At 42.6% G+C, this 26,182-nt stretch overlaps 1 protein-coding gene and 1 non-coding gene across 2 annotated transcripts in view; one reads left to right on the top strand and one right to left on the bottom strand.

The window, feature by feature from the left end:
- Positions 1-276: 276 nt before the first annotated feature.
- On the bottom strand, positions 277-361 carry TRNAQ-UUG. The gene has a single exon. It is a non-coding gene; the product is annotated as a tRNA-Gln (tRNA).
- Positions 362-25,521: 25,160 nt separating this feature from the next.
- The window catches only part of OLA1 (Obg like ATPase 1), a 162,400-nt gene continuing 161,739 nt past the window's right edge, over positions 25,522-26,182 (top strand). The window contains exon 1 of the mRNA XM_039239204.1: positions 25,522-25,680. The gene's annotated coding sequence lies outside the window, so the exon portion shown is untranslated. The remainder of the gene's footprint in view (positions 25,681-26,182) is intronic.

Genomic DNA, 26,182 nt, shown 5'->3' with positions numbered 1-26,182 from the left:
TGGTTCTGTCACTTGAGAGTTATAAGATCTTGGGCTATATGGGAGCCACAAGTTCCTCATATGCAAATAGGGGTAATACCTACCTCACATGTTTTGTGAGAGTGAAATGAGGTAAATCATGACAATCATTTATTTATTTTTTTTAATTTTTTTTAATGTTTTATTTATTTCTGAGAGAGAAAGCGTGAGTAGGGAAGGGTCAGAGAGAGAGAGAGAGAGAGAGAGAGAAGCAGAATCCGAAGCAGGTTCCAGGCTCTGAGCTAGCTGTCAGCACAGAGCCTGACGTGGGGCTCGAACCCACGAACTGTGAGATCATGACCTGAGCCAAAGTCAGACGCTTAACCGACTGAGCCACCCAGGCGCCCCATGACAATCATTTAAAAAGTGTTTTGGACAAAGTAAAAGTGAAGGAGTGGTAGTTATTTTATATATATACATAGATATCTATATATCTATATCTGTATGTCTATATCTATATATATATCTTGTATCTCCAAGGTGAACAGTTCATTGAATGAATAAATGAATGAACTGCAGGGCACTTTTTCTAGTGTGTCTGAGATGTTAGGACAAGTGCAGCACCGTGACTGTGAGTAGCTGCATAATGAGTTAGAGTTCGCAGCGGGCTTTCACATGCACATCATGGTGGAACGTCCCGGTAACAAAAGGAGCAGGGTAGATGTGAGACGGCTGTTGCTAACCACCAGGAGCCCACCGCAGGGCAGCGGCCGGGGTGGTGAGTGCAACGGAAGAGCGGAAAGCAGCAAACCTAAACTTCAAACCCGGGTGTAGAATCCAGGGTCTTTTCCGCAGATGCAGAAGGACCAAGAAGACAGGAAGAATGTGCAGGACAGAAGGTCACCTGAAGGGGTGGTTGGTGGTAGTACCACAGTTTGGTTCCTTTGCCCCAGGTAGCCTCCCTTCCCTCAAGTGCAAAAACTAGTTACTATGCCTCTGGCAACAGGGGTTAAAAGGGGAATTCACAGCCTCGGAGATAAGGCGTCTTGATGGTGAGTGAGAGCTAGAGAGGGTGGGAAGGAGAGAAACCTGACGCTGACAACCTCTAAGGAAGAAAGAACAGTGTCCTCTGAGCTCATCTCCACTGCTGTGAGGAAACCCTCAAGTGATAAGGGGAGGCCGGCTTGGCCCAAGTCATGCTGGCCCATGACTTCTCCTATCCCCAAGTCGCTGTCCTCCTCTACGGCTGTGTGCTGCTGCGGTTTATATGGGGTGGAAGACGGGTAAGGCAAAGCTGGAGACAGACAAAGGAACAGAGCCAGGGCAACCTGGAGCAGGTTCCATCTAGACTGTGATTTTTTTTTTTGTTAGAGGTTGAGGACAGCGGCTTACGCAGTTAAGCGAGGAAGCAAGGGACAGTCTGCAGAAATTCGCAGCAATGAAATGAGACTGTGGTGTCTCCCACGCATTATTCGTTATCTGTGGCAACTCTGCTTCCATAATTTCCCGAGCTGTCTTTCTGCTTTGTTTTGTTTTCACTGAATCGATTTTGTTTTCACTGACAAAATACAATCTCTGTCCTCAGATGCCACTGAAGTGTGTACCAAATCCTCACTTCCTTTAAAGTGTCAGAATTGAGTCATAAGAAAGCCGGATGGCCGTACAATCACCGGGAAAAGTGCTTGAAGCAAAGCCTCAGTGAGATGACTCCAACCTGAAACTGCATGGCAAGAGCACGGTGTTCCCAGCGCCTTCATCGTGCCAGAGGTGATCTTCCTGGTGGCTCTTTTGTTGTCTGCTCGCCTAAGATGCTCTTTCCGGCTCTAATGAGTGAGGCTACAGACACATGTCGGTGCTCCTTTCCCTCCACTCCTCTGACCTCAGATAGCATGCCGCCAGATTCTGTCTCCATCGTTACAGCAGAAAGTGCTATCTTTAAAGGACGGTGCCTTTTGCAGTCTTGTAAGAACTCCAGCTGGTCTGGCAAAGGTTGTAACCTATTTCACATCTTAAAGGACTACTCTTTATTTTGGGATGTCTTTAAAAAGCAACGCTCTACAACTACCTGGCTCCTCATGTAAAATTTCCCATGCCCTTTAACCACTGTGCATAAAAACACACTCAGACGTAAACACCTACAAGTTAGATCTGAGGACCTTGATGTTAAGAATTATTAGAATGTCATTAAGTGTACACAGGAGGAATCTTTAAAAACAAGCTTCTTGAATGAACATCTGTACAGCACAATATATTTTCAGATCATATCAGGTGGTTGGTCTGCTCAGAGACCAAGAAAATTTCATATGGATATGAAACTGATGGTTTTGAAAACTCTGATGTTTCTACTAGGAAAAGACATATCTGCCCCTAGTATGTGGTGTCCAGAGAGTCTGATCTACGGAGATACAGGTGCTACGTCACCTGCTTCTGGGTTCAAGAAGAAATCAAGGCACATAGAGCACTGATGACCGATGAGGGTGATAATGTAACAGAGCTTGTGGGCAGTGCGGGGCCCCCTGGAGGAATGGAGCTCAAGGTAGGAGGGATATATCCTAATAGGGAAAGGGTCTTAGAGAAGAGATGAGAGTCACAGCATTTAAGGAAGGCAGGGAGTGGCCAAAACAGTAGGTATTTAGAAGGAGATTGTGGAGGGGTTCATGGGGAGTAAATTAGTTTGCTCAGATTTGTGGTACTTGAGACAACAAGTACCACAAATTGGGTGGCTTAAATAACAGAAATTTATTTCCTCATGGTTCTGGGGACTACGAGTCCAAGATCAGGGTGTCAGCACTGTTGGTTTACTCTGAGGGCCTCCCTCTTTGGGTTTTAGATGGTCATCTTCCTGTGTCTTCACATGCTCCTCCTTCTGTGTCCTAATCTCCTCTTTTTCTTTTTTTTTTTTTTAATGTTTTTTATGTATTTCTGAGAGAGAAAGAGAGACAGAGAGAGAGAGAGAGAGAGAGAGAAACAGTGAGAGTGTGAACAGGGGAGGGTCAGAGAGAGAGACACACACAGAATCTGAAACAGGCTTCAGGCTCTTAGCTGGCTGTCAGCACAGAGCACAGAGCCAGATGCGGGGCTCGAACCCATGAACCGTGAGATCATGACCTGAGCCGAAGTCAGATGCTTAACCAACTGAGCCACCCAGGTGCCCCCCTAATCTCCTCTTCTTAAATGGACACCCATCATACTGGATTAGGGACCACACATATGATCTCATTTTACCTTACCTCTTTAAAAGCCCTCTCTCTAAATGCAGTCAACTCTGAAGTACTGGAGGTTAGGACTTCAACATATGGATTTGGAGGGACACAGTTCAGCCCACAGCAGAGAGCATTCTAGGGAGGGGTATAGAAACATGAAGTATATGACAATCACTGAGTGTCTGTCACAGCAAAGGGTAATGTGCTCCTTGGGGAGTGGAGGGAGATGGAGTTGGAGAGGTAGATGGGGTTTATAGGACTAAGGGTCTTGTCTCGCATGCTGTGAAGTTTGGATTTTATCCTGGAGGCTATGAGGAGCCTTGAAAATTTTAAATTATGGCAATAGTACAATCAAATTTGTGTTTTTGAATGGTCTGTCTGCATTAGGGATTGAATTGTAGAGAAGATAGTGTTTGAAAGCAGGGAAATTAATTAGGAAGAAGAGGAGGAATCCAGAGAGGGGGGCAAAGTAGGAGGAGAGGGTTTTTAGGATGTTGTCTAGAGACTGTAAGAGAGGAGATGGTGTGGAAGACTCTGAAGTTCTATATGAGGAAGTCAACAAAATAAGTCACGAACAAGTTCTTGAGGAGCGCCTGGGTGGTTCAGTCAGTTAAGCATCCAGCTTTAGCTCAGGTCATGATCTCATGGCTTGTGAGTTCAAAGCCTGCACCTGGCTCTCCATGGTCAGCACAGAGCCCACTTCAGATCCTCTGTGTCCCTCTTTCTCTGCCCCTCCCTCACTAGCATCCTTTCTCTCTCAAAACTAAATACATATTTAATTTTTTTTTAAAGAGAGAGAGAGAGAGAGACAGTATGAGCAGGGAAAGGGCAGAGAGAGAGGGAGACACAGAATCTGAAGCAGGCTCCAGGCTCCATGCTGTCAGTACAGAGCCCCACTTGGGGCTCAAACCCACAAACTGGGAGATTATGACCCGAGCCCAAGTTAGACGCTTAACTGACTGAGCCACCCAGGTGCCCTGAAAAAGAGGCCTGAGGCCTCTGCTTTTGTTTGTGCTTCTGCTGAGAGAATGGTGGATAATGTCTGGGACTTGAGGAGAAATAGGAAAGGTTTGAAGTAGACATTATGAATAGAAGGAATAAGATAATTTCTGGATCAGTCTGAAACCCCAGCAAGTAAGGCTCTCGTAGGGGTGTCGACAGGATAATAGTCTTGGAGCAGAGAAATTGAACTAGGTTGCTTTCTGCTTGGATGACTGACAGTGTTGATGAGGCTAAAGTCCTAGGCTGAGGGGATCGAAGGGGCTGGTGAGAGAGTGGCTGACATTTGGGATGTAGGTGAGGGGAAGGAAAAGGAAGCAGGAAGGGGCTAGAAGCGTGACAACCTAAGGCACTGAAGGGAGAGATAAGGCCTGAGAGCCAAGTTTAAGGACAGGGAGGTGTGGAATGCAGGGGCACGTGGAGTGGTGGTAACAACAGTGAGGCTTCTGAGTAAAGAGTTGAGAGCCAAACAGTTTCAGGTAGTGACACGGTCTTGAAGTCAGGATTAGTGAGCGGAGATGTGTGCTAGCATTACATAGCAGGGTCTGATGTTAGACCTAAAAGGAAAACTTCCTAAAAGTGCTGTCAACATGGCTCTTTTGTTTGGTCTTTTTTAAACTTTGGGCTTGGGGAAATATTGGAAACCTCTGTTCCCTAAGGAAGATGAAAGTGAGAAGATAGAGCTCTGAAAAGCAAGTACATCTGGGGACCATTAATTATATGTAAAAACAAAAAACACCCTCAAAACAAGAAACAGGACAGGAGAGGTAAGAACTATGCCTCTTGCGATGTTAAATAATTAGCTAGAAAGAGTTCTTTGCTTAAATCTTCATAATAAGGCAATTTTATTTGGTTTATACTTCCTGTAAATCTTGAAACAAGAGAACTTTTATTTAAGTTTTGTTATATAAACCCCCCTCCCCACCCCTGAAAAACAGCTTGAATTCTCTTTTATGTTCTTGTCATCCTCCTGGGGTTATAAGTTTGATTAGTAAAGTGGACCTATAATTTCTAACTTCACACTCTACACTTAATCTAACTATTCATTATTGCCCTAATTTCTTCCTCCAGAAATCAGTTTTTAGACAGTGTTCTTTTCCAAAAAGCTGTCTATAATATTAAAATAAAAACAAAAAAAAAGAAAAATCATTAACCTTATGTATTTAGGATATTCTATAGGAATCTTTAGTTTAAAGTGAATACAGCTATGTGTGAATGTTCACAGTATTATTCATAACATCCAAGAAGTAAAAACAACCCATATTGTCTATCAGCTGATATGTGAATAAGTGTCGTATATCCATAAAATCAAATATCACTTGGCAATAAAAAGAAATGTGCCAATACATGCTATAGCTCAGATGAACTTCGAAAATGTGCCAAGTGACAGAAGCCAAACACAAAAAGCCACATATTGTATGGCTCTTTTTTCAAATGTCCAGAATAGGCAGATCCACAGAGATAGGAGGTGAGTAGTTTCCAGGGACTGGGAGGGTCAGAGGAATGGGGGATGACTGGTCATAGGAGAAGTGTTTCTTTTCAGGGTGATGAAACATTCTAAAATTACTCAGTGGTGATGGTTGCACTTGGGAATGTACAGTTGACTCTGAACAACACCAGTGTAAACTGCACACATCCACTTAAATGTAGGTTTTTAAAATAAATACAGTTCAGTACTCTAAATGTATTTTCTTTTATGATTTCTTTTTTTTTTTCTTTTATGATTTCTTAATAACACTTCATTTTCTCTAGCTTACTTTATTGTAAGAATATGGTATGTAATAGGGGTGCCTGGGTTGCTCTGTAGGCTAAGTGTCCAACTTTGGTTCAGGTCATGATTCTGGATCATGGGTTCGAGCCCTGCATTGGGCTCCGGGCTGACAGCTCAGAGCCTGAAGCCTGCTTTGGATTCTGTGTCTCCCTTTCTCTCTCTGGCACTCCCCCATTTGTGCTCTTTCTCTTTCTCAAAAATAAATAAATAAACATAAAAAAAGAGAATATGGTATGTGATACATATAACATATAAAATATGTGCTATCAACCATTTATATTATTGGCAAGTCTCTTGGTAAACAGTAGGTTATCCATAGTTAAGTTTTGGAGGAATCAAAAGTTATATGCAGATTTTCAACTGGTGGGACATCAGTGCCTCTAATCTCTGAGTTGTTCAAAGGTCAATAGTACTAAAAACACTGAGTTATATATCTTGAAAAGGTGAATTTTAAGATATGTGAATTATATCAATAAAAAAATAAGGTGAATAAAGCTATTACAGATTAAAGTAAGGTCTGTATGATACACAGCCAATTTAATGCCCCATGGCTACTTTGTTTTGCTTTGTTATACTACAGTATACTATATATATACTATATAATACACCATATACTATACTATATAGCTCTAAGATATAAAGTTAGCTAGGGGTGCCTGGGTGGCTCAGTTGGTTGAGCGTCCGACTTTGGTTTAGGTCATGATCTCTTGGTTCATGGGTTTGAGCCCTGCGTCGGGCTCTGTGCTAGTTTAGAGCCTGGAGCCTGTCTTTGGATTCTGTGTCTCCCTCTCTCTCTGACCCTCCCCTGCTCACGCTGTCTCTCTCTCTCTCTCTCTCTCTCTCAGAAATAAACAAGTAAATACAGTTAGCTAACTTACGTTTGACTTCATTTTTAAAAATCTTACCTTTTAATCGGTTGGTCAAATTTCCTTTTTGTCTGAATTTAAGACTTTTACATACATTAAACATTTCTTATTTACATCCATAGTTTGAAAAGTATCACTACACAGGCCAAACCCTTAATGGTGAATCTTGGTCTATGGTCCGTGAGTCAAACAGCCAGCTGTGGAATCAACCAATTAGAAATACTGTGCAGCTTGAGACACTCTCTTGTAGTGCTTTGGGGAAACCAGACCAGTGGTAGTTGGTTGAGGTATCATTTTATAATTCAAGAAAAGTAGGTGACTGGGACAAAAGAAATATCATTGATTTTTTTTTTTTTTTTTTTTTTTTACCAAGACTAGTTAAAATGCATTCATAGCCTCTTTAAAAAAAAAAAAGGAAGGAAGGAAGGAAGGAAAGAGAAAAAGAAAGAGGAAGCTTTGTAATCTTCTAATGTCTGGTCTAATGTTCTCTGATGGCCTGAAATATGGTTTGAGTTTGAGACTGGCAGTGCTTGAGCAGGGGGATCCCACACTTAAGTGCACCAACACATAATAAGAGAGGAGTCAGTGTGCACCTGGGTGGCTCAGTCGGTTAAGCGTCCGGTTGGCTCAGGTCATGATCTCACAGTTCCTGAATTCAAGTCCATATCAAGCTGTCTGGTGTCAGCACAGAGCCCGCTTTGGATCTTCTGTTCCCTTCTCTCTCTCTGCCCCTCCCCCTGCAGGTTCTCTCTCTCTCTCAAAATAAGTAAACTTAAAAAAAAGAAGAAGAAGAAGAGAGGAGTCAGGACTGAAATTTCCTATAATTTACCCCAAAAAAGGCAGCTCTAGACTTAACTGTTGTGGTAGCTCTAAAATTGGCCCTCAACAATTCCCCCACTCCCTAAATGCACATTTTGTTTCTAATGTTTAGAAGTGGAATGTCTCAGTCAGCTTGGGCTGCTGTAACAAAACAGCATAAACTAAGTGACTTGGGAAACAAATTTGTTTCTCACACTTCTGGAGGCTGGAAGTTTGAGATCAAGGTGCCAGCACGTTCGAATTCTGGTAGGAGCCTCCTCTCTGGTTGTAGGTGGCTGACTTGTTTCCTCACGCACTGGAAAGGGAGCCAGCGGGCTCTCTGGCCTCTTCTTATATGGGCACTAATCCCATTCTTGGGGGCTCCACCCTCATGGCACCACCTCCTAATACCATCACATTGGGGATTTTAACATATGAATTTGGGGGAGGCCCAAACATTCAGTTCATAACAGGGAGTTTATTCCATCCCTCCCCTTCCATCTGAGCTAGTCTTTTTCCTGCTTTGCCTGAGAGAACACAGCGGAAGTGGTTTTCTGGAACTTCCAGTTTCAGGCTGTAAGGGAACCAGTGCTTCATTTTCTGTACCTTGAAAATCTTATAAGAAATCTGGACTACTCAGCTGGAGAGACGCCACATGGAATGGCCCTGGAGGAGGAGATACACATGGAGAGAGAGGTCACAAGGAGGAGCACTGAGGCACCAGATATGTGAGTAAAGAAGCATTTGTATGTAACAGACCCAACCACTAGGACTGAGCTTACACAAGGGACCCCAGATAGGACGAGAAGAACCACCCAGCTAAGCCTTTGACAAACTGTAGCATTATCATAAGAAGTAATAAGACTTCTGTTGTTTTAAGTCACTAAGTTTGGGGATTTTTTTAATACAACAGTAGATAGCTAAGACAGAAACTGGAGTCTGGAAGTATGGTGCTATTGTTACAAAAACCCAAAACCATGTGGCATTGAATTTGAGACCATTGGGTAGAAGGCCAGAAGGGTCTCGAGGAGACTGTAAACGATGGTGATAAAATTAGCAGAGGCAAGAGAAAAGGCAGCTCAGGTTATGTAATGGTGGGAAATTTGGTAAAACTGTTGACCGTAGTGATAGGCAAGATAGAAGACATACCTGATGAACTTGTGAATATAGCTAAAAATATTTCCAGGCAGAATATTGCCAATACCAATTAGTTTCTTTTAGGTGCCTGTAATGAAATACGAACATAGAGTGTCCAAGTCAGAACTTTGCTGGCAAAGATCAAATCCAAAATGCTGCCAGCCAGATGACAGGGCTTCTAATAGTTTTAAGTGCGTATTTTGTACTTTTCTCTGCTAGGCCACAGGGCTCAAGAGAACCTTAATCTTAGAGGCATTATCCCATAGAACCTGACTCTGAATCCAAGGTGGAGGGAGTCTGTTTCAAAGAGATTTGTGGGTGTGGCTTTTATTTAATGGAATAGATTATAATTTGATACACAAGAAGCCCACAAAGGTTTTTAAAAAACAAAATTATACAAGTATGGACTGAAGGGACAGAGAGATAGGTTAAAAATGAAAGAGGCCTCTGAGCCTCCCACATCCTCTGGGCAAGAAGCAAGTAGAGAAAACTACTCAGCTGTGAACGTGGGTCATTTCTTACAGAAAAGGAGGAATGACCCCTAGGGCAGAGCCAAAGGCCTAGAGAATCTAAAAGAACTACCTTTATCAAGCAAAACTAGGCCCAAATCAAGAAACATTTCTGGGGGACCTGGGGGACTCACTTGGTTGAGCAACTGACTCTTGATTTTGGCTCAGGTCATGATTTCACAGTTGTGGGATCAAGCCCCTCATTAGGCTCTGCAGCACGGAGTCTGCTTGAGATTCTCTCTCTCTCTCTCTCTCTCTCTCTCTCTCTCTTTCTCTCTCCCCGTCCCCTGCTCACACTTGCACTTTCTTTCAAAATAGATAATTAAGCATTAAAAAAAGAGAAACATTTCTGATCTCGGAGTTGGAGGAAATGACAGTATGTGTTTGGCTGATCTCAGAATTGCTGTGGTCTGGTGACTGCTCTGTGCCTTCCACCCCCCATCCCCTTCTGAATGGAGGTATCTACTGTGCTAATTCTGTTCCTTTTCCATCATTGTACTGCTGGATGCGTGTGGGGCAGATAACTTGTCTTTTTCATTCACAGATCTTCACAACTGAGGTGTTGCACCTGAGAGACCACACCTGTAGTGCTTCAAGTGCTGCTGGACCTTATTTAGCTGACAAGATCCTGGGTTTATGACCTGATGCCATAAGAGCATGAGATTTTTAGGGGTTTTGAGAAGGGGTGAATATATTTTGCACAAGGAAGAGATCTGAATTATTGTGGCCAGGGGGTGAATCATAATAGCTAGTCTCCAAAGATCGTCTCCCTTAGTATTTAAATTTTTTAAAATGTTTATTTATTCTTTGAGAGAGAGAGAGCGCAAGAGCGTGGAAGAGGCAGAGAGAGGGAAACATAGAATCTGAAGCAAGCTCCAGGCTCCGAGCTGTCAGCACAGAGCCCAATGTGGGGCTCGAACTCACAAACTGTGAGATCATGACCCAAGCTGAGTTTGGATGCTTAACGGAATGAACCACCCACATGCCCCAACCTTAGTAGTCCTTGCACATACTTGCCACTCTTCACATCAAGGAATGGGCTTATTCCCCTTTCCTTGAATCCATACTGGCTCTGACTAATAAAATGTGGACAAAGTAACATTCTAGGTCTTGTGGACATAGATGCTCTAAGAGAATTGGCAGCTTTTATTTCCTGTTGTTTCTGAAGTGTTCTCTCTTTGAGCCCTGCCACTGTGATGAGAGATACCCAGAGCTACATGGAGAGGCCATGTAGAGAACTGAGGTGCCCTAACCGTCAACCCCAGCTAGGTAGCACCAGATGCTAGCCCAATGGGAGAGGCCATGTGGGATCTTCTGGCAATCCCAGTGCCTCCCTGATGCCATTTCAAGCAGAAAAACTATCCAGATAACCCATGGAAATGTGAGAAAGCCCAAATTATTGTGTTAAGCCACTAAATTTTTGTTGAATTGAAGACTGTAAGGGAAGGGAACTAATAATACCTGTAGAATATTCTCATCTTGTGCCAGATAGCCTCCTTGCTGCCGTATATGCCATTTTTCTTAACTGTCACAAAACCTTTGTGAAGAGGATGGTGGTAAGATCAGGACGCTGAGGCTGAGACAAATAAACTGATCAAGATGACATAACTAGTAACTGGTAATACAGAATTCAAGGCTAGATTATTTGGTTCTGATGCCTGCATTGTTTTTTTGTTTTGTTTTGTTTTTTTAGTATACCATGACACCAATATTTTATAACAGGAAAAGTAAATTTAACTTAGAGAAAAACTTGATTTGTGATTTTAAAGAATAGTATTTTTTTAAATGTTTTTCATTTATTTCTGAAAGAGAGAGAGACAGCATGAGCAGGGGAAGGTCAGAGAGAGAGAGAGAGATACAGAATCAGAAGCAGGCTCCAGGCTTTGAGCTAGCTGGCAGCACAGAGCCCAACATGGGACTCGAACTCATGAACTGTGAGATCAGGACCCAAGCCAAAGTTGGACACTTAACCAACTGAGCCACCCAGGCACTGCTAAAGAATAGTATTCTAAAAACCTTTATGGTATTAAGTACCAGAAAGGTCTTATTTTACATAGAGTGCTAACATTTAGATAGCCAAAGCCTTGCTTTATCATAGTCTCAGTAAATAGATTTTTATTGAACTTAATTTCTTCTTTTGGTATGTATTATTCAACTAGCAAGATATATTTGTGTCTTATATGATGATAAATTTCTATTATATCTCTGTGGAAAAATAATCTGTTCTTGTTACTTATGGAATTCTTTGGTTGGCTTAACTCTATCAAACAACCTGCCAAAGATCTATTCCTTACATTATACTTTTTTTAAAGTTTATATTTGTGTCCTAAAGTGCAGCAGAAGACAGTTACGTTTGATAGGCACAACATCCCTGAGATTTTGAAGAAAAATAATGTGGATTAGACCACTAACATTAGGGGCACCTTGATGGCTCAGTTGTCAAGCATCTGACTTCAGCATGGGTCATGATCTCCTGGTTTGTGAGTTCTAGTCCCACATTGGGTCAACATGAGCTCCGCCTCTCTCTCTCACTCTATCTCTCTCTTTCTGCCCCTTGCTCACTTCTGCCCCCCCCCCCCAAAAGAACACTAACATTAAGAAAAAACCTTCAAGCAGCATATCTGCTTGAAAGGCCCATATCTAAGACAGACTCTGTGGTTAAAGAATAGTGACATTTCTATACTTTCCCAAGTTAGCTCATTTCCATTTATTCCCAAATGATTGGGTAGTTATATTTAGCCAGCCGTTCTATACAAAGGAGTCTCTTAGCACTTTCATTAGCAGTATAGTTTTATATAAATTTGAGCAATGGCTTTAGGCCAAATTGTTTCTTTTATTTGCTTATTCTAGACTTTCACAACTTTATAATCTGGTTTTTCTTAGGGTTATTTTGCTGGTTGGTAGGGGCCTTACTATACTTTCGCTGTGAACATAAACAGAAATATTGATGGAAACAGCACTGGTGAGAAGCGTAGCAGGCAGGTCTCTTTAAGATCCTGTCTCTGTCCACTGCTACCAAGAAGTCCCGGCTCTGCCCTAGCTGCCCAGTGTCTCTAAGTGAGTTGTTTTTGAGGCGCCTGGGTGGCTCAGTCGGTTAAGCGTCTGACTTCAGCTCAGGTCATGATCTCACAGTTCATGGGTATGAGCCCCGCATCGGGCTCTGTGCTGACAGCTAGCTCAGCCTGGAGCCTGCTTTGGATTCTGTGTCTGCCTCTCTCTCTGACCCTCCCCTGCTCATCCTGCCTTTCTCTTTCTCAGAAGTAAATAAAACATTAAAAAAAATTGAAGTGAGTTGTTTTCTTGCATTTCTCTGAGACTTGCTTGCTCTGCATCTCATTTAACCTTGCTCAGGTTAACCTCCACAAGTTAGTCTGAGTGTCCCCCACTCTAGCAAACCCTCCAGTTATCCTCAGTCTTGGTGCCATATTGCATTTATCCACAGCCAGTGAAGTCCTCACTTATTACATGTTGACTCCTTTGTTTTTTTCCTCATCATGCTATGGAGCCATGGAGGGAAGCAATTGCATTTTATCTGTTTGTATCCCCCTGTTCCTCAGTAGAGTACCTGGCACAGCATTTAAAAAAAAGATCAAACCTTATAAAGGTAGCTTCTAGGGGAACCACAGAAAAATACTATTTTGCTTTCCTCTTTTATTTTTTTATCTTAAAAAAATTTTTTAATGTTTATTTATTTTTGAGAAAGAGAGCGTGAGCAGGGGAGGGGCAGAGAGAGGGAGACACAGAATCCGAAAGCAGGCTTTAGGCTCTGAGCTGTCATAGAGCCTGATGAGGGACTCAAACTCACAATCTATGAGATCACGACCTGAGCCGAAGTCAGCCACTTAACCAACTGAGCCACCAAGGCACCACTTTGCTTTCCTCTTTTAAACAATGTTATTGAGAGCTAGTCATTTCTTCGGGTTATTTGCGCTATACATGACCACTCGAGGTAGTTAAACTTCATACTCCTTCAGACTATCACATATTCCGCAAATAGATGTGTGTGTGTTTTTAACACTCTTGTTTATAATGACAGTTTTCAAGCATACTACAAACTATTCAACACTCTTAAAATTCTCAGAAGCCCTTTTATCTAGCATAGTGTTCTCAGACTTTAGCTGCATCAGAATTAGCTGAGTTTGTTGAATCGTAGATTGCTGGGCCCTCCTCGAAGAGTTTTCAGAGCCAGTCTGGGATAGGTCCAAGAATTAGCATTTCTAACAAGTTCCCCAATGCTGCTGCTGCTGGTGGTGCTTGGGCGACCACATTTTGAGAATGACTGATCTAGCAGTTTCAACAGTGATCAGTATTTTGCCATATCTATCATTTATCCCTTCTTCCTCCCTCCCTTCTTCTCTTCTGTATTTTCTTTTTTTAAAAAATCTTTTAAAGGTTTATTTTTGAGAGAGAGAGACAGAGCACGAGTGGGGGAGGGGCAGAGAGAGAGAGGGAGACACAGAATCTGAAGCAGGTTCCAGGCTCTGAGCTGTCAGCACAGAGTCTGACCTGGGGCTTGAACCCACAAACCGTGAGATCATGACCTGAGCTGAAGTTGGAAGCTCAACCAACTGAGCCACCCAGGAGCCCCTCTTCTGTATTTTCTATAGGCAAATTTCTAATGTGTCTCATTTCACCCTTAAATACTTCAATATGAATCTAAAAAATTAGGACTTTTTATTTTACATATTATAATATTGTCATACCTAGGTTAATAACTCTTCCTTAATATCATCTAATTAATAATCACCAAATTTTCTGAATATCTCAAAAATACTGTTTTATGGTTCATCTTCTCAAATCAGGATTCAAACGGGGTCTACAGGTTTCATTTTGTGTTGTGACTCTTAAATCTTTTTTTTTTTAATTTTTAAAATTTGTTTATTTTGAGAGAGAGTGCACGTGTACAAGTGGGAGAGGGGCAGAGAGGGAGAGAAGGAATCCCAAGCAGGCTCCACACTTTCAGTGCAGAACCTGATGGGGGTCTCGAACTCATGAACCATGAGATAAATGACCTACACTGAAGTCGGATGCTTAACTGACTGAGCCACCCAGGGGTCCCGTGACTCTTAAGTCTTCTAATCTAGAACAGTGTTTTCTCCCTTTATTATTTTCTCATGCCATTGACCTGTGGACAAAATCAGATCAGTCATCCTGTAGAATGTCCTGCATCTGGATTTGAATAATTGCTTCCTTGTAGTGTAACTGAACTTGTCTTCCTATCCATTGTATTTCCTGTGATTTGGAAGTTAAAACTAAAGTTCACTTAGATTTGCTTTTAATTTGTTCAGCAAGAATATTTCATAGGCAATGCGATATAAGTTATATCGCATCACATCAGGAGTTGTATAATGTCCAGTTGTCCTACTTTTATTAGAGATGCTAATTTGACTAGTGGTAACTGCTAAATGATTACATTGTAATGGGAACTATCAGCCTTTCTCATCCATTGATGAGCACTGCCTAGACCACAAAATAGTGGTTTTCTAATTCTATCATTCCCTTTACATATACTAACTTGATTTCTCTCCTTCAGTAGGACTATTCGGTGATTCTACAATACGGTTTGTAGGGGACAGGCAAGATAAACTCTCTTTTCTTTTCCATGAATTTCTAGTTTTCAAAGTAAGAACTTGGTCCCCGCTGCTGTCAAATCCTAGGCTGAAGTCCTAACCCCCAGTAACTGTATTTGGAGATAAGGTCTTTAAAGAGGTACTTAAATTAAAATGAGCTCATTAGAGTCGGCCCTAATCACTGTGACCAGTATACTTATAAGAAGAAATTTAGACACAGACATGCACAGAGGGAAGACCATGTGAGGCCCCTGGGAGGAGGTGGTCAACTGCAAGCCAAGGAGAGAGGCCTCAGAAGAAATCATCCTTGCCAACACCTTGATCTTGGATTTCTAGTTTCTAGAATTGTGAGGAAATCCATTTCTGTTGTTTAAGCCACCCAATTTGTGATACTTTGTAATGGCTGCCTTAGCAAATGAATACACTGCCCTAGTCCTAGTGACCAGTGACTTGTGCATTTAATTAACTAGGTGATTAGTTTTCTTTTTCTCTTTCCTAACTCTGTGAACTCATGGATTTTATACCATCCATGTGTTTCAGTCAGATGCAGACATTTTTCTTGTTGGATGTTTAAATTGGTAAATGTGGCCAGAGGAAGCCCTGAGGAAGCTGGCTCTTGTATTGTTTCGCTGTGACCCCAACAGTCTTTGAAAACTTCCTTGCCTTCAAGTAGAAGACATCCCAGGCTCATTTTGTACATTTCTGTTTCAGAACGACGGTCAGCTATCCTAAACATGGTATAATCTGGGTGTTAGGGCTGTTTATTGCTACTGGGTTGTCATGGTTTCTAGGCTCTTCCAGAAAATAAAGAAATTATAGAGCTTTTACTTTTTTGCTTTGCTTTTTTTAAAATAAGAGAATGATGATTAATTTTTTAAACAATTTTTTAACTGTGTACTTATTTTTGAGAGAGAGAGAGAGCATGAAAGGGGGAGGGGGCAGACAGAGAGACACATACATACAGAATCCGAAGCAGGATCCAGGCTCTGAGATGTTAGCACAGAGCCTGATGTGGGCTTGAACCCATGAACTGTGAGATTATGTCCTGATCCGAAGTCGGACATTTAACTGACTGAGCCACTCAGACACCACCACACTGTTTTGCTTTTCTATATGATTCATCTCCTACATGGAAAGTTTGGGATCCTCAAACATTAACATAATTACTTACTCTATAATACCCATAAAATAGTTTCAAAAGTGAAACCATTTAGTTTTTTACCACTCCTTAGGCTATTAAATGAAATCTAAAATGTGTGTTTCCTAGGAATGTGTGTTTCCTAGGAATAAATGTAGTCAAAGTCTTGTGTTCTAAAAAAGCTTAAAATCATTCTTTTGTGTGGTTTTATCACCAACTTGACATATAGTTAAGTTCATTTGTTTTAGAGCGGTCGTCCTGGTAGCCTGTCAGGCAGTGTCCTTTGTTTACTTTAGACGCATCATTAGAAAATACTTTTCTTCAAGCTGTAATGCGAACTGAGGTTAAAAGACAGTAGAAATGAGAAGAAACGCAGTTCTGGGACTTCATCGTCCTACTTATATGCATCATTTAATAGTTCACAGTGATTTCAGAGCAATTCATCCAGCATTCCCTGAATAAACTGTTCCCTGACAAAACATCTTAATCATTGCCTCAATTTAGATAATCCTGGTCATGTCATGAATACTGAAGCCTTAATGTTTCCAGGCTCTTGTTTGTCCTTGAATACCAAAGCTCACTGATAATACTGAATATGTTATCCGATACACACACATACACACACCTGTTTTTATCGATACTGTTAGACTGCATTATTTGCCATGTGAAAAACATCATTCGATTGTTGTGGGGCAAGCATGTTTAAATACAAAGATAAAAACTCTGGAGTCAGATGGAATTGGTTTTATACAGCCTAACAGTTACTAACAACGAGACTGTAATAAAATTGCCAACCTTTTATGGACATGATGTCCTTAGCTGTAAAAGAAGCATAGAAATATATACTTGTAGAGTTAGTAAAATGGGTCTCAAATGTAAAGTGGCTAGCACAGTATTTGACACACAAGAGGGGTTTAGTAAGCATTTTGTTCTCTCAACCTAAAAGTCTCTGAAGACAAACAGAAGTAGTAGAAATCATTTGATCTTGAAGATGATTGTGAGTAGTGCTTCTTCCCTTGATGCTTAGGTCATTTTAATTTAGCTCTACTTAAAATTTTTTTAATTGTTTATTTATTTTTAAGAGGCAGAGAGAGCGCTAGCAGGGGAGGAGCCAAGAGAGAGGGAAACACAGAATCTGAAGCAGGCTCCAGGCTCTGAGCTGTCAGCACAGAGCCCGATGCGGGGCTTGAATCCACGAACCATGAGATCATGACCTGAGCCAAAGTCAGATGCTTAACCGACTGAGCCACCCGGGAGCCCCAACCTAACTGTACTTTAAAGGAGCAACGGGGAGCCTGGGTGGCTCAGTTGGTTGGGCATCTGACTTTGACTCAGGTCATGATCTCACGGTCTGTGGATTCGAGCCCCACATCAGGCTCTGTGCTGACAGCTCGGGGCCTGGAGCCTGTTTCAGATTCTGTGTCTCCCTCTCTCTCTGCCCCTCTTCCACTCATGCTGTCTCTATCTCATGAATAAATAAACCTAAAAAATTAAAAAAAAAATAAAGGAGCAACAACCTGAGGTATTATTTATTGCTTCAGTTGGCCAGGAAGCCAAAACGCTGAGCAGGACAGCAGTGACTAGCCTATTCAGGGGGTCTCTTATCAGCCATCAGGATATCCCAAAGATAGTTTCTAGAGGGAGATACCTCAATAATTTTCTTGAGTCACTCAAGACAGCCTCCAAATTTCATCCCCCTTTTTGGAGATCTTTTACCCCACTTGAAAAGGCATATTCTCATTCAGAGTAAGATGAAGCACAAAACTCTTAAGTTTAATTCTAAATTTCAACTTGGTGGTAAGACATCTTGTGGGAGCAATGCTTTTCTTAGGGTTGGCGCTCACTCTTTTTTCCTCATTAAAGAATCATCTTTTTTGTCATTTGTTAGTTAAAAAAGCAAGGGAAGAGAATATTCTTCAACAGATTTTTACTGCAGCAAAAAAGTACCTCCCCTGACTCATTATAATAGCAACTTTCAAAGGGTTGCAGCTCACTACAGAGCAAGCACATGTTCCAAGAGATTTTAATGTGTATTATAAGGAAAAATATGTACACATTTGGTAATACTGGGTTAAAGAAATTTAATAGGTCTCATTACTGCAGAACTTCTCAGAACCTTCAATATACTAATGGATAAGTCTCCAGAAGGGGGATGTGGTATGCAGTGCTCCCTAAACTTACCTGATCCTAAATCCCTTGTTCTGGTGTAGGATCACTGTTCTACAGAACACACGCCAGGAAATAATGCCTTATAATTTAAGACTATTGGCAAGAGGAACATTGGATCACTGTGTCCCTAACATACATTAAAAGTTTTCAGGACAGTATAAGTTCTTTGCTTTGGCTACTACAACCATTGTTTGGTTGTAAGAAATAGAAACCCATTGCAAACCAACATGAACAGAAAACCAAAGTTCTTGGTAGAACACAGGGTTATCTCATACAGCCCAACGTCCAAAAATATCAGGGCTTTAGGAGGACTAGACTTGAACTAGAAAGTCAGAACTTGTGATTGAAGGACCACGTGGTTTATTACCTACCCCTTTTTTTGCCTGCCCTTTCTTATTTTCCTTTCTTTTGAGGAGCTTTGCCTGTACCTGTCAACAAAATGCCTGACATAGCCCTGATTCTGTGCTTCAAGCAGTCAGTAGTATTTATTGCTATGTCCTACATCCCACTTCTCAAGAGAATCTTGATTGCCCAGTTTGGGTCAGGTTTTAATCAGTCCTTGTCCAGTCTACTGTGGCCAGAGGGTTCATGTAATATACACAGGAAGACTTAGGCCCACCCCTCTGTAAGGAGAGGAGAATGGATTTTTCTTGAAATGAGGGAGCTGTGGGATGAGTAGGCACCATCAAAGTAACATCAGTCATGACTTTTTTCTAAGAATCATCTTAGAAAGAAGGGCAGCCTTGGTTGCGGTATTCCATATACTGATAATAGCAAAATGATTTAGAAAGAATGCTCTTCATAGAATTTACTGGTGAAGGGGGCACCTAGGTAGCTCAGTTGGTTAAGTGTCCAAGTCTTGATTTAGGCTTGGGTCATGATCTCAGGTTTGTGAGTTTGAGCCCCAAGGCAGCCTCTGGACTGACAGTGTGGAGCCTGCTTGGGATTCTCTCTCTTTCCCATTTTCTCTGCCCCTCTGCACCTCATATGCACACACATCCTCTCTCTCAAAATGAATAAATTTAGGGAAAAAAAAGAAAACTAATGATAATTTTAAAAAATCTACCTGTGAATCTATTGTAAATATTGTTAGGCATTATCACTCTTCATCAATATCTAATTTTTCTACTTTGGGGTACAAGGATCCCTGTCCCTTGAAATTGGATGTGGCCATGAGCCTTAAATGGCCAAGAAATGTCACTTTGACATTGGAAGGATTTAGAGACTCAGCAGTCTGAAAGTGCCAAGCCAGCTCCTGGACCACTTGGCGGATCTCCAGGAGACTTTGTGTAAGGGAAATACTTTTATTCTGTTAAGACTCTAATTTTGGCGTTGTCTATTATAATCTACCCAGTCCTGACTAGTACCCTCTTCTTTGAAATGAACAACACAAATTCAAAACTGTAATAAAGGTGAAATATTGTGCAGAGCTGGTGTTAGTATGAGTGGCAATAGGTTCGGTAACCTAGGCCTATGTGCAATATTCCTCAATTTCCAGTTCAATTGATGAAACTCTTATGACACACTTTGGTAAGTAATTTTCCTTTTCCATGACTGGAACATTAAGTATGTTATAAAGGTTAATAAAAATATTATTTTCATAAGCTGTCATTTTATAAGACCATTATGTATTATTAGAAAATGATCAATTTTCTTCAGTGTTTTCTTAGTGAACCAGGTGTGCTAACATTTATTACAGTTATGTCCTTGAGATCAGGTGACTACCAATGGCACTAACTTCTTTCAGAATTATCAGACTGGGCTCAAACTGTTACCTTGATAAAACAGTCCTTTTCTTATACAACCCTGGCTTTGCTCAGATACCTATCCATCTCCCACATAGCCATGTGCCTGAGGAAGTTGATCTCTCTTTTAATGCCAAGGGTGGGCTGAATGGTCTAAGGGTAACTGCGTTTCCTCTGCAAGTGTTTGCTTCAGGTGTAGGCATGAAACCCAATTTTGCCCAGTGAAAGAAGACTGCTGGACGGTTTCGGACATGTTTTCTTTTTTTCTTTTTAAAATTAATTAATTTGTTTTGAGAGAGAGGGAATGCATGAGCAGGGGAGGAGTAGAGAAGGGGAAGTAGGGGTAGAGAGAGAGAGAGAGCAAGCTAGACAGCCTTTGAGCTGGGGAGTGGCAGAGAGAGAGAGAGGGAGAGAGAGAATCCCAAGCAGACTCCTGAAGGTCACTGTAGAACCTGATGTGGGGCTCAGTCTCATAAACTGTGAGATCACAACCTGAGCCGAGATCAGGAGTCGGACACCCAACTGACTGAGCCACCCAGGCGCCCCTGTTTCCTTTCTTCTAAGACAGAGCTATGAGAGAGATGGTTTCTCCCCTACTCCTGAATATGGTCATTTCTGGGTGTGTTGCCTGGAGCCGCCATAGCAATCTTCTTGGTTAGCCTGGGGATGACAATAGAAGAAGCCCAGAGAAGATAGCCTTGATATGGAAAGAACCAAGAGCCTTGAAAATAGTATTGAGCTACAGAATCTGTTAATCCTGAAGTTCTCTCTGGACTTTGTTACATAGTATAAATTTTCACTGAATCAGAACTTCTGTAACTTGCAACTAAAAGCATCCTAGGTAAATACATTAATAATATACACACTTTTTAGATTGGCATATGCTTTTTTACGTTGCTTCTGGGAAAACCGTATGCAAATTTTCTTTTAAGAATCCCTAAATCTTCATCCATAAATTGTGATAGAGAGTAGATGACAAAACTCTAGTAGTTTCTGGGATGACAACTGGATTATTTATTTAATTTTTAAATTTCATTTTATATATTAAAAATTTTTTTAAATGTTTATTCATTTTTGAGAGACAGAGCACAAGCAGGGGAGGGGCAGAAAGGGAGGGAGACATAGAATCCAGAGCAGGCTCCAGGCTCTGAGCTGTCAGCACAGAGCTCAACGCACAGCTCAAGCTCAGGAACCGTGAGATCACGACCTGAGCCGAAGTCAGGCACTTAACCCACTGAGCCACCCAGGCGCCCCTATTTACTTATGTTAAAGTTTTATTTACTTAAGTAATCACCTGCACCCAACTTGGGGTTCTAACTCACGACCCCGAGATCCAGAGTCATACGTTCCTCTGATGGAGTCAGCCAGGCACTCCTGGACTGTTTAATTAGTCAGCATTCTTTGAAATTCTGTGAGTAAGTCCAGAAGAGAGAACAGTTGGTTAAACACAGGTTTTGCTGCACAGGTAACTTACAGTCCAGTTGCAAAAATTCAAAATCATTCTCTGTTAAGTGGAAGAATGAAAACTACAAAACTGCTTCTTTGCTGATGCCCTGCGGTGTGTGCATACTGCTCTTCATGGAACAGAGAAAGGGGATAGTTAAGTGCTGCCGGGTTCATAAGAAGTCCTGAAAGCAAGTAACATCAAGGGGGGTTATTATACATCTTCAAATTATAATCCAAGGACCTAGGCATCCTATAGATTTTTACCAGGTTCTTATATAGTTATTTGTATAATTACTTGTTTGTCTAACAGATTGCAAGCTCCTTGAAGGTAAAGAGTGTATTTATTTTGTTCTCCGCTGCTTCAAAACCTAGAGCAGTGGGGGAGGTACTTAAGAAAATAATTTTATATGAATAACAATAAAGAGTGAAGAATAGGATATTCTAAAGTTTTTTAAAAAATGTTTTTATTTATTTTTGGAGGAGAGAGACAGAGTGTGAGGGCCGGAGGGTCAGAGAGAGATGGAGACACAGAATCTGAAACGGGCTCCAGCTCTGAACTGTCAGCCCAGAGCCTGATGCAGGGCTTAAACTCACAAACCGTGAGATCATGACCGGAGCTGAAGTCAGACATATAACCCACTGAGCCACCCAGGCACCCCAAGAATAGGATATTCTACTTTTTTTATAAAGTTTAATTTTTTTAATGTTTTATTTATTTCTGAGAGACAGACAGCATGTTTTATTTATTTCTGACAGGGAGGGTCAGAGAGAGAGGGAGACACCTAATTCGAAACAGGCTCCAGGCTCTGAGCTAGCTGTCAGCACAGAGCCCGACGCGGGGCTCAAACCCACGAATTGTGAGATCATGACCTGAGCTGAAGCCGGACGCTTAACTAACTGAGCTACCCAGGTGCCCTGAATAGGATATTCTAAATATATGGGGACTGTTTTCTGGACACTGGATATATGATAGAAAGTTTAATGCAGAGAGAAAAATGTGATGCAGGTAACAGAGAAAAATGCTACTTAATAACTATATAGAGTACCTTAAAAAATTGAGATAGAGTTGACATATAACTATTTAAGGTGTACAAAGTGTTGATTTGATACACATATACTGTAATATGATTACCACCACAGCCTTAGCTAACACTTTCATCACCTCACACAATTATCATTTCTTTTTTAACAGAACATTTGAAATCCTGGCTTCTAGTAACTTTCAAGTATATAATATGGTATTAACTATAATCAGAAGGCTGTGCTTTAGATCCTCAGAACTTATTTTCTAACTGCAAGTTTATACCCTTGGACCAAAACCTCTCCAATTCTCCCATTCCCTGGAGTACTTTCTGTTTGCAAGTGGTTCCCTTGCCCTGTCAAGTTATTATCCTGTTTGTCTCACTGAGTCTTCATTTATCATGTGGAATAGGAGATGGCCTGCTAGGATCTTTCCTGAGAACTGCCTGCTTTAGTAGTAAAGGTCATTCATAGGGATGTTTCCTTCCACTCTATGACCTCTACCTACTTGGCCAAGGCTGATTAGGCCCTTGCTAGAACTTTACCTAAACTGGACCAATCGGATCCTCTTTCTTGTGACTATGAATTGACCCTCAGTGCCTGTGAGTTGGAAATGGAGTCCTGTTATCAGGTAACTTAGCAGTAGCAAGTGGCCTCTCCTGAAAATCTGCGTAGCTCACTGAGGTGTGTGTGACTTGCTTTGTCAAGGCACCTTAAGATGGTCAAAGTACAAGCAAGAAAGATGTAACTGCAAATAGAAAAATAGGTAATTGACTCAAAGACTTGATGGTGTGAATTGAAGGAAATGGGTAGATCTGAGAGATACTGAGATTGAAAAAGTAGCTATATTTGGCTAAAAGACAGTAATAGGTTGAAGATGATTCTACAACTCCATGACTGGGGAACATTTTTAATTAGTATTGGAGTGGCTGGTTGCTGGGCAGGGTAGGCTCTCTGGGATTCTTCAGCTTTTTAAGTAATGGTTCCTCTCTGTTTCCACAAGGAACAGTGTCAAAACCAACTATAGAACCTCCCCAGTAAAACAGCAGTAAATGATTAGGAATGACTCTGTTAGTTATAACTTTATATTGAGGGTAGGTACAAAATGTGTGGGCTACTTAGCTTCCCTTTGTTTCATAGCTAGAGTGTGCCCAAATACCTGTTTTATAAATGCATGGTTCAGGGGCACCTGGATGGCTCAGTCAGTTAAGCGTCCGACTTCAGCTCAAGTCATGATCTCATGGTTCGTGGGTTCCAGCCCTGCTTTGGCCTCTGTGCTGACAGCTCAGAGTCCAGAGCCTCCTTCAGATTCTGTGTTTCCCTCTCTCTCTCTGCTCCCCCACTGCTCATTTTTTATTTTTTTATTTTTTTAAAATTAATAAATATTAAAAAAAAAAAAAAAAAAAAAAAAAAAATTATATTTCTGGCAACAAGGGAGCTAGATTGAGAGAATATAAATAGTGCATATTTATGAATGATATTAAAAAATCAAATCAAGTTGCCTGTGTCTTTGAGAATTCCAAATTTACAGAAGCAGCATTTTAACTTACCTCAGTAGATCATTTTCATAGGGCTACGAAAAACCTTAATGCTAGGGTGCCTGGGTGGCTCAGTGGGTTAAGCGTCTGACTTTCGCTTAGGTCATGCTCTCATGGTTTGGGAGTTTGAGCCCCTTGTCAGGCCCTCTGCTGTAAGCACAAAGCCGGCTTTGGATCCTCTGTCCCCCTCTCTGTGCCCCTACCCTGCTTGTTCTCTCTCTCAAAATAAACTTAAAAAAATATTAAAAAAAAAAAAAGAAAAACTCTATTGCAATTTTATTATAAATAATGGCTTAGTTGTTGCCTACAAGGAGTTTATATTAGAAAAAAATTTGGCTTAAAGGGAAGAGATCTTTCAGTTAGATTGGGTCTGAAATCTGACCTCTGCCATTTACTAGTGTGACTCATCCAAATTGCATTACCTTTCTGATATTGTCCCCTCCTCTATAAAATGGGGATAGCAGCCAATCCGTATTTTCCCTTTTATTTATTATTTGTTTTTCAGTAATCTCTACAAGGGATTCCAACTTACAACCCCCCAAAATCAAGAGTCACATGCTCTACCACTGAGCCAGCCAGGCTCCCCATGAACCAGTCTCCTTGAAAGAAGCTTCTAGGGTCACAATTTTTGGAAAGGTATTACATTCATTGCATCAAATACTTGAAAGCTTACAGGAATTTCTTCTACAGATGGAGTTTATGGTGCAGTAAGGTGTGGGTGAGATCGGATGAAACCCTAATATAAACAATACCCTTTATGATCTGCTTATGAACCCTTCCTGTATGTGCCAGGTACTGTTGCTTTACGCATATCTCATTTTATCCTCCTAATAACCTCATAAGGTGGGTCTCAATAGTCTCACTTTTATCAAAGAGGAAATTAAAGCCCAGAGAGGTTACTTTGTCCAGGGTCACAAGTAGTGGAAACCAGATGGGAACCTATGTTTCCCAAATTCCAAAGCCCCTTGCTCATAACCATCCAGAAGAAAAGTAGGGGAAACTGGCTCTATTAAATGCACCCTTTGATCCAGTGCCTGTAAAATGCCTAAACAATAAAGTGATGAAGGAATCCTTAGATCACACGCTTCCCTTGGCCCATTTCTTTTTTCCTTTAGGAAAGTTTATTTAACAGCTTCTCACCATTTGGGTTGACTGAAGAAAGTTACAAGAAAAGAATGGCAAGCGGGGGCCGTGGCCCCGGAGGACTTGTGAGCAGCCAGGAGGTCCGCAGGTTTAGCAAGGCTGTTCGCCAGACCTTATGCGACCCTTCCCGGGCGGGCGGTCTGGCCGAGCGTGCTTGGAGGTCCAGCGGGTGAACTGTGAGGCTGCAGGCCAATGAGCGAGCTTGTGCGGTAACGCGGGGCGCGCTCCGGGAGAGAAGTGGACACCCGGGTCCCAGGAGCTCCACGTGCTGAGAAGGCGGAAGACGCGCGCTCCCGGGAGCAGCCAGGCAGGGGTGAGGCGGAGAGACAGACAGGCTCCAGCTCTGGTTCCTCCTCCAGCCTGCTCCGGCGCCGCGCGACTCCTCCCACCCTGCTCCCGCCTCCCGGCTCGTCGGGCCAATGGACGGGGCGGGCAGGAGCGAGGGGCGGGGCGGGGCGCGCGATCTGCGCGCAGGTGCCGCCCGGCGCCCGGCCCGCCCGTTCCGCCGCCGCCGCCGCCGCCGCCGCCGCCGCCGCCGCCGCCGTCGTGCGTGCTGCTCGGCGGAGGGGCCGAGCCTGCGCTTTCTCCTCCTTCCTCCCCTCCTCTTGCTGCCGGCAGGACTCGTCTCCGCTGCCGCTGGGACCCCGTGTCATCGCCCGCCCCGAGCACGGTGAGTCCCTCCGGGAGCCCGCGGGTACGCCTTCCGCAGTGTCTTCGGCGTCCCAGCCCGTGGCCCTGAGGCCGGTGTGAGGCCAGGGCCGGGTGGCCGGGATGGGCGAGGGCAGCGGGCGACGTGTGGTGTGTGGATGAATGAGGCGCTCTTGGACTAGGCCGCGCGCCCCGACAGCGGCCCACGCCTCCCCCCGGCACGCTCTGGGGACAGCCTTCTCGAGAGGCCAGGCTGGCCAGCGGCCCAGTCCACGGGGGTAGATGTTGGGTGGAGGCCGACTTTGGCTGGGCTGCTGGCCGCCCCTCGGTAGGAGGCCAGAGGACTGGAGAGGCTCTGCTCTTGCTTCGGAGGCCTGGGCTTTGGCTGGGAACAGGTGTGAATCAAGACCCTGAGAAGGGAATCCCTGGCCCTAGGGGTCAGGGATCAAGAGCCTGGAATATCACTTCATGAGCGGGGCGTCAGCGTGGCCGCTGGAGGATCAGCAGGCGCCAGAAGACAGGGT

The sequence above is a fragment of the Hyaena hyaena genome, unplaced genomic scaffold (assembly GCF_003009895.1).
Source record: "Hyaena hyaena isolate Hyena2069 unplaced genomic scaffold, ASM300989v1 scaffold_154, whole genome shotgun sequence".
Classification (NCBI taxonomy): Eukaryota; Metazoa; Chordata; class Mammalia; order Carnivora; family Hyaenidae; genus Hyaena; species Hyaena hyaena.
Note: the sequence above shows the minus strand (reverse complement) of the source record. Positions and strands in the feature narration are given on the sequence as shown.